Below are 5,925 nucleotides of genomic sequence, written 5' to 3' on the forward strand. Positions count from 1 at the left end.
CTCCGTTGCTAGTAGAGGCTCTGGCCAAGTTGATACTTGTGACTCCAAGAGGGAGTATTTATGCTCGATAGTGGGTTCATGCCTCCATTGAATGCAGGACGTGTGATGAAAGTTCTAAAGTTGTGGATGTGTTGTTGCCACTAAGGATAAAACATCAATGCTTTGTCTAAGGATATTTGTGTTGATTACATTACGCACCATACTTAATGCAATTGTCTGTTGTTTGCAACTTAATACTGGAAGGGGTGCGGATGCTAACCCGAAGGTGGACTTTTTAGGCATAGATGCATGCTGGATAGCGGTCTATGTACTTTGTCGTAATGCCCTGATTAAATCTCATAGTAGTCATCATGATATATGTATGCGCATCTCTATTTGTCAATTGCCCAACTGTAATTTGTTCACCCAACATGCTAGTTATCTTATTGGAGAGATACCACTAGTGAACTGTGGACCCCGGTCCATTCTTTTACATCTGAAATACAATCAACTGCAATCTCTATTCTCTGTTGTTTCCTACAAGCAAACATCATTCTCCACACCATACGTTTAATCCTTTGTTTTCAGCAAGCCAGTGAGATTGACAACCTCACTGTTAAGTTGGGGCAAAGTACTGTGATTGTGTTGTGCAGGTTCCACGTTGGCACCGGAATCCCTAGTGTTGTTGTAGCACCCTACCTTTTAATAAAGGTAAGATACCTGTGTATAGTGCTATTCCCGGGATCACTGATAGCACACACATTACAAAATACAGTAATCATTGCAATAGTATCAAATTACTACATCGTTGATCCAGAGGGTAAAGTAAAACCTTACAAATTGCATAGTCACATGGACTAGCTCAGTACAATGTTCAGAATAAACACAGCGGAAAGTAAATCATCAATGAGCCTTCATCATCTTCATGTGCCACAGGCAGTCATGTTGGAATGTAGACTCGAGATCCTACCACGTACTTCTCCTCAGAAAATCCTGCACATTTGAATATGCAGCCCCACGAATGGAGGTCAGTACAATGATGTACTGGCAAATGACACTTATTTGGTGGCAGTTTTTAGGCATGGCTATCTACATGATATTTGGCTAGTGGAGCTTAGGAAAATTTGCATAAAGCCAATTTTATCCTATATTTTGTTCAAAACAAAACATTTTGAAATCCTTGAATGACATTATGAAATCACACAATGGTTAAAATCCTCCATGGGTTTTAGAATAATCACATGGTTACATCTCCCATGAGTTTTCAAAGGTTGATACAAAATTTTAAATACATTCATAAAAGGTGTTGAGATTCCTCCGTACATTCCCTGCCTAGATGCTCAAATTATCCATAACCGGGGACACGGCTAAGATCTTAGATTTAACTCTCGAGAGGTTGCGCTCTTTACCCACAATTCGCAACCAAGCCTTTTTGCCAAAATTCTTCATCTTCACTAAGGCCAGGACGAGGTCACTACGAAGCCTTTCTTTAGTAGCCCCTCTACCTACCGGATCCGCCCGTACCCTGAAACTCCACCCGTTGGCGGTACCCTAGGCGAGGTTTCCCACTAAGTACTTAGCTAAGACAGAGCCCATAATGTATTGTGGTTGCACTGTAAGCTATCTAAAAACAAGAACGACATAATAATCTCTCTAATCCTGGGTGGCAACCACTATTCAACCGCACACTCTCAGGCACCCACCCGTCCACTGGTCCATCCCTAGGGATCGGAGCCCTGAGCAGCCGCCCACCACTCAAACAATCCACCCAGGTGATTCATTAAGGGTTGTTAATTTTCACTTTTCAAACCATCACAATCGAAACAATGAAACATCATTTGGCATTTGATGTTGCAGAGCAAAAACAAAGTATCCTATCAATAGGATCAGGAGTAGCTACACACTACTAGGGTTTGCTAAGCATAGCATAATACTTTTCTTTTGAAAACAAAATCCTACCATGCATACTAGTTGAAAAACACTAATGCATAATGAAATAGGTAGGATTTGAATTGTAATATCCCAGTATTTGGGGTTACAAAAAGAGAGGAAACAGATGTGTGCATTGCATTCATGCATAGAAAATCCGGGAAATTTTTGCGCTTTAAAGTAAAACAGCCACAGTAATTGAAGTTTCACTTGACCTTGATGAAATTGAAGTAGCTCATCAAGTCAAGCGATATAAACCTCAATGTGACCTTTGCTAAAACCTTGTTTTGGATAGAGATGATTTGATCTAAGGGGTCAGATCAAATGGAACTAAAACTAACACAACAACACGTTAAGCAAGGATCAATTACTTGATCTTCTAAAAGATCATCATAGGTTATTCCTTGCTACAACACATTGATATTTTTTCCACTATAAGTCAAGAATAAGAATTGAGAAACTATTCATTACTTATCTTTTCTATGTCCTTTTTACTAAATAAATATTCCTACCATGATCCTCATGGTATATCTTAAACTCAATTCTTGAAATCATGTCAAGGATATTACACAAGTTCTTTATCAAACCTTGACTGTTCCAATCTTGTCGATCTTACTTCAACCAATCCACGTCTATCTTTATTAAACCTCGGAGAAAGTGATCGAGGTTCTCTTGCGTTGGTGCAATTGGTTAAGATCATCGACGTTAGTGCAATAAAATTTGACATGACCTTTGTTGAATTTCTTATGTTTTGGAGGGAAATGATTCGAAATCAAATTCAAATATGTATATGAATTGGAATTGGAATTTGAATTCCAAATAATTATATACAATACCTAAGATTAAAAAAAAGGAATACAAAATAGATAAATAATTTAAACCTTATTACAAATATCATTATCCCAATCATTTACAATTCTCATAAAGAGAAACAAAGTTACAAGTTACAAAAGTAATATAAGATTACAAGGAAATAAAAGAATTCCTAAATCTAAATCTTCTCAATCTTCTATTGATCTTTCTTTTCATGCGAATGCCAAACAAAGTAAAGCCACATTTAATCAAGTACCACTTGGCTGCATCAAAATAAATGTCTGCAATGGATAAGAGCAAACCAGCAAACCAGCCGTATGCCTTACACTAGAAGGCAAAGCAAACCAATTTGGTCTCATACACCAGAAGTGGGGTCCATATGTAAGCAGCACACACAACACATGCAGTTATGTGTTGTCATCACCACAGCAAACAACTCCACATTATATAAACAACACCCCAACAATCCCAGCAGCCTCCTTGCGCACACACAGACACCAGCAGTATGATATTTACAGATCATCCATCAATTCTTGCACTAGCTAGAACCACCAGAACAGCCACAGAACTACAAATAAATCTGATAAGATATACAAGCAGCGAGGAGGAGAAGGCATGCCACAAGATGCAGTTTATATCATATTCCAGAAGATCCGGCTACAAGCTACAGAGGGCAGCAGGTAGAAATCCACCAGAAGCATAAGTTAGATCATCCAACATCTGCTCATATTAGTTGCATAGCCATATCAGGCAAACCAAAGGGAAGAATACAAAGCATCAGATGCATCCACCCTTCGGCCAGGTTCTAACCTAGGAGGATTAGAAGGATTTATTCTCTAAGATCTTGCATAGCAGTGCTATGCTAAACTCATCACAGAGTTTGGAAAGCCACACAATAGCATTCGTTCTTAAATAAATCAAAGCCTCATCCTTTGCATCACATGCAGAGCAACCAATCCAGCTAAGAATTCAAAACCACACAGAGGCGTTTATGATGTTTTTAACATCTGGTTCGAAACCAAAGCAAACTGGCAACTTAAATAGCATAGAAACAAAAAAAAAGCACCAAGTCTATGTAGGCCAAGATCTTTTCTGCTATGCTTAGCCACTGAACAAGACCTCATAGCAGAGAAGTAGATCAGATTAGCACCAGATCATTTTTTTACTATAAAAGACACCTAGTTAAATCCAGTTTAATGAACCATCAGTCCTGGGTAGAGCCAAAGGCATTATCTTTCAACCTAGACGATTTTCTACATATTTTAAAAAGTCTAATAGCACTGCAGTGGAAATCAGAGAGATCACGTACTGCAATACCATCCAATTACATCAAGCCCACAAGTAAGCCATGTCCTGAAAATGGTCAAGCACCCACTTTGCATAGCACAAACATATATCTGTTACAGGACATAATAGTGATCAGTGGATCAGTGGATTATTTTGATCTAGCAGCAAAGCCACCATAAACAACTACACAAGCTCACAAAGAAAGCCATATCAAGTAAATCATCAATGTATAGGCAACACTAATTTGTATCTTGCTATTTAAACCCAACTCGGAATGAACTAGAGCATCAAACCACCACGGCAAGCTAAAATCAGAATTTGGATACATATAGATGACTACAAATAAATATCTAAACCAAACTGAACTGTTAATATTCAGTTTCGACAGTATAAGTATCACAGCAATTTACTTGGAGTCACTAGATTAAAAGTTAATAAGTTTCAGAGTTACTTGGGGTCTAGGAAAAACTCCCAGGCTAACCAAGTAATAATCCCATCGTCTCTATAGGCAAACCACTAATGCTTGACACCAAAAAGATATATTTCCGCAAAGCAGCAATCAATTTAAGCCCCAACCTTGAATACATATCTGAGCAATTACAAAATCTCAAAACGGAATTAAACTGAAACTGAATGTTCAGTTTCATCAGAGTTAATTCATAGCAGTATTAAAAAACCACACATTCTAGGGATGAATATCATCCAAACTGAAGCAGTAAACCTAGCACTTGTTATCCATTAAGTGAGTTAAGACATGACTCATTTTTGTAGCACCTCACAAAATGCCAGGGATGAGAAATCCATCCAAACCGAGGCATTACTGCATCTATGAGTCAGAAATTCATCTAATTGTAGTTACACCAGTACCACAGTCCGTATACCAATCAATCCACATACATATACCCAGATGCTCAGGAGATCGCTAGCAATTTTAGATAGACAAGGGAGAGAGGAGATCAGCTCACCGAGGGTGCCATAATGGGACACTGAAGTCGGGTAGCAACAGCACCATCAGGAGCCACGGAACCATCCTCAGCAGCACAACCACATCCACCTATCTCCAAACCAGAACCACCATGGACGTTGGATTATCTAGCAACATCACTGAACAAGAAAGGGCAGGGGAGAAGCAGAGCTTACCCTTGAAGCGCAGCCGAACCCATAGTCGAGGGAGAGTGCGAGGTCGTCCAAGCAGGAGCTCGGGAGTTTCGTTATAGAAGTGGTAGGAGGCGATGAAGAAGTCGTGGTCCGCCGGGGAAGCAGCCGCAGGTGCAGGAGACAGGGAATCGTGCCGGCGAGCCCAGGCTAGGTCAGCCGTGGGGGCGCGGGCAGTTGCAAGACGGCGTCATGGCTGTGAGGATCCAATAGAGAGGGACGATTCGAAGGAGGGCCGTGGCAGGGCGGCGCCGGTGAAGGCCGGAGTCGGCCGGAGCAGTAGCGGCGGGGGCATAGCAGCAAGGTCAAAGCCGTCGGCGAGATGCAACGAGAGGGAGAGAAACATGAATCGATCATGAGGGTTCGTGAGGGTAGAGAGAGCCAGTGTCTTACGGTCGAGCAGCGGCGGCGGAAACGGTCGGCAGCGGCCGGGGCGACGGAAGACGGCGGCACAGACGCATCGCCAGGAAGGGGATCGCGAGAGAGCGTGCGCGTGCGTGTTGGTGCTGGTCCAGCCCAGCATGCGTCTGTCCGATTCGTGTGTGCATTTGGGTTTGACCCAATCCCCCGTTAGGCTAGTGAGTCCATGTGTTCTAATTGCCCAACTAAATCCATCGATCTACTAACCTATTAGTTCTATCCAAATTATAACTAGCCTATTAGTATGCGTCGGTGTATGTAACACTAATGCAGATTCAGTATTAACACCTTAAATAAAATTATTCACTAACCTTATATAATTATTTGGTTATGATGTAAAAA

The 5,925-nt window shown here is 41.0% G+C and overlaps 1 long non-coding RNA gene across 2 annotated transcripts; it reads right to left on the reverse strand.

Annotated features, from left to right (window-relative positions):
- Positions 1–2,755: 2,755 nt before the first annotated feature.
- Positions 2,756–5,710, reverse strand: LOC127344487 (uncharacterized). 2 transcript variants are annotated; one of them, XR_007878039.1, is made up of 3 exons: positions 5,149–5,701; positions 4,974–5,062; positions 2,756–4,118 (listed from the first exon to the last, which is right to left on the reverse strand). It is a non-coding gene; the product is annotated as an uncharacterized lncRNA (long non-coding RNA). The 2 variants fall into 2 exon arrangements; XR_007878038.1 differs by having other exon boundaries at positions 2,756–5,062; positions 5,149–5,710.
- Between the last annotated feature and the right edge of the window lie 215 nt (positions 5,711–5,925).

Source organism: Lolium perenne, chromosome 3 (genome assembly GCF_019359855.2).
Source record: "Lolium perenne isolate Kyuss_39 chromosome 3, Kyuss_2.0, whole genome shotgun sequence".
NCBI lineage: Eukaryota > Viridiplantae > Streptophyta > Magnoliopsida > Poales > Poaceae > Lolium > Lolium perenne.